This window comes from Notamacropus eugenii, chromosome 3 (assembly GCF_028372415.1).
Source record: "Notamacropus eugenii isolate mMacEug1 chromosome 3, mMacEug1.pri_v2, whole genome shotgun sequence".
Classification (NCBI taxonomy): domain Eukaryota; kingdom Metazoa; phylum Chordata; class Mammalia; order Diprotodontia; family Macropodidae; genus Notamacropus; species Notamacropus eugenii.
In genome coordinates this window covers 230,145,464-230,153,304 of record NC_092874.1, presented here as the reverse complement: position 1 = coordinate 230,153,304, position 7,841 = coordinate 230,145,464, and the positions used below count along the sequence as shown (strand labels likewise).

Sequence of the window (7,841 nt, the reverse complement as noted above, 5' to 3'; positions counted from 1 at the left end):
CCCAAGGTTCCAAATTTCTTTTAGTAACATGCAGCTTATCAGAATACTTGCTGCACTTAATGCAGGACAGGATCTCTGATACAGCCTCATTTTGAGTTGGTAATGAGACAGAGAGGATTGGTATATTTCAGAAGAGGATAACCTAGAAAGAATTCCATTGTGTCCATTAGGGTGATGTGGTGACATTGTGAGATAATATAGACAGAAGTAGATATATGTTTCTCCACTAATTTGTTGCAGCCAAACTCTGAGGCATTCCAGATACTGTTGGGCAAAAACTTCTCAGAGGCCTGAAGTACAGACAGGAAAGTAAGTAAAATAATGCATGGTAAAACTATTATTTCCCCTCTCCCTTTTTTAACTTGTGGGGATAGAATAGATGTGGAAGGTTCCCTATACAGGATCACAGAAATGAGGCCTGTCAAAAGAAAGAAAAAAAGGATGGAAGGAAGGCATAGAAGGAGAGAAGGAGGGAAGGAAGGAAGAAATATAAGGAAGGAAAGAGGGAGGGAGAGAAGGAGTGAGGGAGGGAGAGAGGGAGCTAGATAAAACAAAATCTGTCAAATCTATATTTTAGACAGAAAATGAAAAGTCATTTCTGAGATGCTAGTTTTATTCTTTATTATGGAAATTGTGACATTACTCTTGGGTGAGAGTACTTTCATAGGGCCAGCCTCATGTCCACATGGATTACATCCTGGTATTTGCAATTTCAGGGATGTATGAGAGCCTCCCACCAAAAGCTATCTCCCCACTCTCATTCTGCATACTTGCTAAAATTTCACAATTGCTGTTATTTCCTTTGAATGAACAAGCTTGCTCACTGAATAAATAATCATCCCTTAAAGAATTAAAACATAATTTTTAATGGCACAAAGGAATGAACTAGACAAAAGATGCTTTTTTAGCCAATATCTAGCTTGGAATAGAGCTTAGTGTGAAAGAAGGAAGGGAGGAAAGAGAGGAAAGTAACTTTGAAAAAGGGGCATTCAATACGCAAGAGGATTGGGAATGGGGTAGAGTCCATAGTGGGCAGTGTGAGGTCACTACACTACTAGAGATTGGGCTTACAGAAAGGGGACAAGAGAGGTTCAGAGTTAAGCCTCTTGGAGGCTACACTTTGCACAGGTGGTCTCTGTGTGATCTTCCTCTGAAGCACTAGTGAGGGGTGGATAATCCATCTGTCATCTAATCATGGTCCTCATCAACCAAGGTCAGAGCACCTTGCTTGTGAGGGAGCCTTGAACGATGGATCCTGTATAATGTGACATGGCCTCCTAGTCCAAACATTTTAACTGCCAGAGTGAAGCTCCATTTCACCAAGTTCAGGGGGAAAACCTTTCAGGTTTCTTGGTGGCTAATGTATTACAACAGCCAAGTAAATTCTACCCCATAAATAATTGGGTTCTCCTGAGGAAGCCTATTCCAATGGCAAAAGGAAAAAAAAATAACGAAAAGTGCAGATGAGAAACAGTTTTTTAGCTACTGAATATCATTAATTAGTGATTGTTGAAAAAAAGTGGGGTACAATGGATAGAGCATTGGTCCTAGAATCAAAAGGACCTGAGTTGAAATGCAGCCTCAGACACATACTAGCTGTGTGACCTTGGACAAGTCACTTTACCCTGATTGCTTCCAAAAAAAAAAAAAAAAGAAAGAAACAAATACAGGAAAAGAATCAAAAACAATTGTGACCAGGTCCTACATCAAATGGAGGAGAATGTTCTGTCTTGTGAATTTATAATCACCTTTACAGAAAGACTGAACAGAAGCAACATTAAGAAAAAACAAAATAATCAGAGAAAGGTGATACTTATCTTTCTCTGTGGTCAATTGCAATGCCAACAGTAATGGGATGCATGAGCCCATTCTCCCTGATAACAAGGTAGAAAATAAAATTATTAGATCCAATGATCCAAAGCACAAGTACCAGGCCAAGCTTCCATAATCCCCTTTATTATATCATACATAAGACCTCCCCCAATTCCATGAAGAAGAAAAAAAGGAACTCCCTGGTTAGGACAGACAAAAAGCCTATTTTAAAAATTCAGCATGTGCTGTGGTTTCTCTGGAATGAAATATAGGATCAGTATCTGAGATATTCTTTGGAATTATATAGACATTGACTCCTGCCCTTTGATGGAAGCTGGCTCAGGGTTAGAGCTTCATAGATAGGTGTGTTATCTGTGTGATGTCAGAGGTACAGGGAGCTTTCTCTTCTAGTATGAGCTACACATTTCTTGAACTTCCATTATCATGGTTATTTCTTTGGAATTAACGTTTCCTTACTGAAAAGGAAATCAACCCTAAGAGACTTGACACATGAAAGGACATAGAGTATATGTTACTGAGAGGAAGGGCATACTGTATAAGGAAGAATGAAGGGTAAGGCTTCCCATAGAAAAAATGAATTTAAGGGACACATTGGGCCCTAGGGGTAAGAGGACGGAGTTTGTCAGGGAGACAGACTCAGAGACAGTTTCTACTGGGTCACAATTCTGTCTCCAGAAGTCACTCTGTGTGGAATTTTTCCTAAGTATTGCTTCTCCAATAATCAAGGATCCCAAAACTCAAGATCATTATTATAGACTTTTCTGGTGTCTGCACCACTGGATTCTGCACTGTGTGAATTGGTCATTTGAGGATATAGAAGCTGCACTTCTCAAGACTCAGAAGAAATTCCCCATAGCTGTTTTTGTAGGGAATATTTTACAGCAACCAAGCAAAATCCATTCCCACAACTCCATGAGTTCTCCAAAGGAAGCCTAATCCAGGGAAGCATGGTGGAAAATTGAAAGCAGCTGGGAAACTTTTTTATAGCTTCTTAATAGAATTAACTCTGGATGAGGGAGAAACAGTAGTGACCAGATCCTGTTGAAAGCAAATTAGATTGCCTGTCCTTAACCGTAGAACCACAAGGACAGAATGAGTAAAGAAAGAGGGCATCTACAAAGATGCAAAGTGTCATTGGCAAAAGGTGATGCTGGTGTGTGGTAACTTCTCATTGCAATGCTCCACTGAGATGGAAAAAATGATATGTTTCTGTCTGAAAAGAAACTAGAATATACAATGATCAAAACAAAGTTTGTGATATACAGTGGATCCCCATCAGGAAACTTGTCACAATACACAAGCTGCTACCTCTATGCAGGGAAGGAGAGAATTCCAGGTTTCACTCCCCATCATACAGACCTCTTGCAGAAATAAACCCAAATCAACTTCCTTACCCTACAGAATTAAAGATGCAAAGATTTATATTTCCTCTCTCTGAACATAGCCTCTGGCATAGTACATAGAAATTAGCTAACATATAGTTAGTTACTTTAAAAGATACTGAAAGGGATAATGGGGAAAATGTCAATTAGTCAATATTGCCATCTAAGGTCAACATTCTGCAAAAACAAAGCAGATAGCTGTTTTCATGCTGGAATTTCACCTGCATTAACTTCATTTTCAAAAACTGCAATGGCATTTACAAGTAATAATAATATGTCATTTTTAAAGTTAACTGTTCTTTGGAAGTGGCCATTATCAGCTGTCTATTGCTTACTGTGGTTTCCTTTATTAGTTCCTCTGTTACTTCACTGCAGAATGAAGTAATTAAATAAGGACCCAAGTACTAGGTAGGAGGAAAGGGGGGGGAAAGCATTAAAAGCCATAGGAAAGCATTAGGAAACAATGTGGAGAGTGGAAAGCAGTCCTCTTACAATTCTAATGAGAATCTTTTGAAATTGGAATTTTTCTGAAGCTAACATTTCCCTTCAATTCTTTGAAAGGATTCACAGATTAAAAGTCCAGAGGATTTCCAGGAAATACAAAAGAGGGCAGCAGATAAGTTTAGGTAATAGAGTTGCTGTTGAGTCATGCCCAACTCTTCAGCATCTAATGGAAAATACCGGATATTTTCTTGGAAAAGAAACTGAAATGATTTGCCGTTTCCTTCCCTAATGGATTCTTTTGTCAAACAAACAGAAGTTAAGTGACTTGTCCATCAGTGAAGGAGGTGTAACTGAGAATAAGTATGGTGTGAAAATAGGAGTCAACAAAACTTGTGTAGATAATACAAAGCGAAACTGATTGGGAAGAATTGGGGGGGAGGCAAGTAACTGGGGGTGGGAAATGAAAGATAGATAGGGGACAAAAGTCCTTACAAAAGTCCTATCTTCCGTAGCTGATGCACAACTCAAAGCCATTGAGGATAATACAGTGATGTGGGTATGATTTTTTTTTTTATTCAGTGAAAGAAAAAAAAAAGACTAATAGTGACTTCTGAGCATTTATATCCAAATTGCGTTGCTGACTTATTTGATGGCTCTTCTCAGCTACAATTTCTCTGTCTCTGTCTCTGTCTCTGTCTCTGTCTCTGTCTCTCTGTCTCTCTCTCTCTCTCTCTCGCTCTTACATACAGATCCATCAAAAGACATCAGAAATGAGAAACCACACAAAGATAATATTATTCATTTTTCAGGGATTGACAGATGACCCACAGCTGCAAGTTCTGCTTTTTATCTTTCTGTTTCTGACCTATATGCTGAGTGTAACTGGGAATTTTACCATCATCGCCCTCACTTGGGTGGATCCACACCTTAAAACCCCTATCTATTTTTTCCTTAGAAACTTTTCCCTCTTCGAATTGTCATTCACAATTGTCCGTATTCCCATATTCCTGTACCACATGTCAACTGGGGTCTGTACTGTGACCTATAATGGATGCTTCACTCAATCATTTTTTGGTATCCTCTTTGGGGCTTCAGAATTCTTTCTCTTGGCTGTCATGTCTTATGACCGCTATGTAGCTATCTGTAAACCCCTACATTATGCAGCCATCATAAACAACCGAGTCTGTAACCAGCTTCTCCTAGGTTGTTGGTTGTCTGGATGGATGATCATCCTTTCAATTCTTGGTGGGGGTCTTGAGTTAGAATTCTGTGCCTCCAATATTATTGACCATTTTGCCTGTGATATACCACCATTGCTGGAGATCACATGCTCTGATACACAGTTCCTAGAAAGAATAATTTTAGCATGTGCTGTGTTGACACTCATTATCACTTTAGTGTTAGTGGTTGTATCTTATGCCTATATTGTCAGGACTATTGTCAGATTCCCCTCAGCTGACCAAAGACAGAAAGCCTTTTCCACTTGTTCCTCCCACATGATTGTTGTCTCCATGACATACGGCACCTGAATCTTCATTTCTATCAAACCTTCTGAAAAAGAAGGGGTAGCCTTGAATAAAGTGGTGTCAGTACTTGCAACTTCGGTAGCACCATTAATGAACCCCTTTATTTACATCCTGAGGAATAAACAAGTGATACAAGCTTTTAGAGACACATTAAAAAAGATTGTATTGATTTCAAAGCTATGAGAGGAAATAAAGAGGTGAAATTAGTGAAAGACAACCTGAATAGTTTTGAAATCTTTGTTCTTGATCTTATAACCCAATTTTATTCTCTGATGATCATGACCAGTGTCAGATCTATCTGGACAGACCCATCACATTTTTTTTTTATTTCTGGCCACAGAGGAGCCCCCCAATATTGCTTTGCCAGCCTCCATAATCGTGTTAGTCATTTTGTCCTCCCCTCACCAAATGATCATTTTGGCCATGCAATCATTAAATGGGAAACTTTTGTTGATCTAGTTCCCACAGCAGTAGAAGGGTACTGTGTGAGTGATGGTTGAAACTAGATTCATCTTCTTGGTAGTTGTGGGTCCTGAGCTGCCTGAGTGGGGATGCAGCCAGCTGGGTAACCCAGCTCATCCTCTCCCTTCTGCCCCCCTCTCCCCTTCCTTTGGGGTATACTGTCTTGATGCAATGCATACCTGTCAAAATGTGGATGATGTTGCTTGGTATCTTTGACAAGAGAATTTGTCTTCCTGCATTCACAGCTTCTCTGATGTGGTGCCCTGCTCCACCAGGCTGTCCACGAAGCCAGAATAATTTTGAGTCGTTTTGTTAGCAATTATGGCTGCAGCTCCATCATAGCATCATTAATGCCTATCTTTGTTCACTCTTTAAACACCCATCTCCCTGCTAATTATGTTTATTCTGCAATTTCTAAGAGAGGTGATATTAGCCCAGCACCATTGTACTTCAGGCTGTTTTTTAGTTAGAAGGTAGTTGTATAGTAGCTCATCTCAATAGATTTTTTCTGCTCACCTTCTCAGGTTTTGATCACCACTATACAATCTGGGATACACTTTCGATTCCCTCAGAAATTTCACAGCCGCCTTCAAACAAATCGTAATTTCACAGCTCCTTTTCTCTCTTATCCAGAAATCCTCACTTATTGAAGCTTTCCCCCCAACTCCATCCCTCTTTCTGAAGTTTTCTCTTCTTTTCAACCACCTCATTCACCACTTCATTTTTATGAAATCCATGGAAGATTTTATTTTGAACCAAGTTTTTTTTTTTTTTTTGAAAATCTTTTTTCAAATTTTTTCAAAATTTTTTGAACCCATTTTTTTTAAAAGGAGCCATAGCTACAGATATATTTCAGCAGCCCTTTTGGCAGCAAAGTCCCCTGAAAACCAAGGAAGTACAAACCTATAAGAAGGCTAGACAAATTATGCTCATATTGCTGTGATTGTATATTATTGTGCCGTAAGAAAGCAGGCAATGAATAATTTCAGAGAAAACGAGCAAGATGTCTGTGAAGTGAGCAGATCTGAACCAATATATATGACGACAATATTATAGAGCAAATAAATTTTGAAAGGCTTTCAAATTTTGCCCGTTGCAATAGCAGAAGACTTAATGTCAAGTACCCTTCTCCTACAGAGAGGTGATAGGAATACATGCTTTTGAATATGGTGAACATGGATATTTACATAATTTTGTGACTATTTCTTTTTTTAATTGTTCAATAGTGACAGAAAGAGGAAAAGAAAATAATTTATTAATGACTGAAAAATTAAATTTGAATTTAAGAAACTCAACTTTTAATTTTAATTTTTAAAAAGAGCAGAGTGTAGAGTCACTCTCAATTAAATAGCTAATACTCTAACTTAGTCTCTTTTTTAAACTTTAGTTTATTGACAATTGGGTCTCTACTTCAGAGATCTAATTTCTTATGTGTCCCTTTGTCTCTAATGAGTAGACCAAAGGTCCAGGTTCCAACAGTTTCTCAATTCCAAAAACACTTCTTCTCTTCCATGCATATACATATATTTAGAAAACACATAAGGTACCGTGGTTAAGATATAAGGCAGTTAGCTGGTGCAGTGAATACAGCATCAGTCCTAGAATTAGGAAAATCTGAGTTTACATCTGGCCTGAAACACTAGCTGGGTGATGCTGGGCAAGTTACTTAATCCCTCTTTGCCTCGGTTCTTCATCTGTAAAATAGGGACTCACTGCAGAAGGAAATGGAAAGCCACTCCAGTAACTTTTCTAAGAGAACCCCATGCATGTGTCCATGGGGTCGTTAGAGTCAGACATAACTAAGTGACTGTTCACCAGCAACAACAAAAAAGGGTGTAGAAGATACAGGACAGGGTGAAAGGAATAGAGATCCCTTGTCAAGTCTTAATCTTGCCTTTACTATGAATATTTGGCCAGAAAAGATCATATCCTTTTTAGGCTTTGAACCCTCTTACATCAATAAGGGTTACTGTGGTAGCTGTAGTTGCTGTTCAGTTGTTTCAGCCTTGTTTCCATTTGGGGATTCTACTGGCAAAAACATTAAAATAGTTTGCCATTTCCTTCTCCAGCTCATTTTATAGATAAGGGAATAAGGAAAACAGGGTTAAGTGATTTGGCCAGGATCACACACAGCTAGTAAGTGTCTGAGGCCAGATTTGAACTTGGAAAGATGAGTCTTCCTTATTTCAGGTAC

General features: G+C 38.8%; 1 pseudogene; it reads left to right on the top strand.

Moving 5' to 3' along the window:
• Positions 1–4,429: 4,429 nt before the first annotated feature.
• Positions 4,430–5,368, top strand: LOC140531448 (olfactory receptor 6C2-like; annotated as a pseudogene).
• The last annotated feature ends 2,473 nt before the right edge of the window (positions 5,369–7,841 follow it).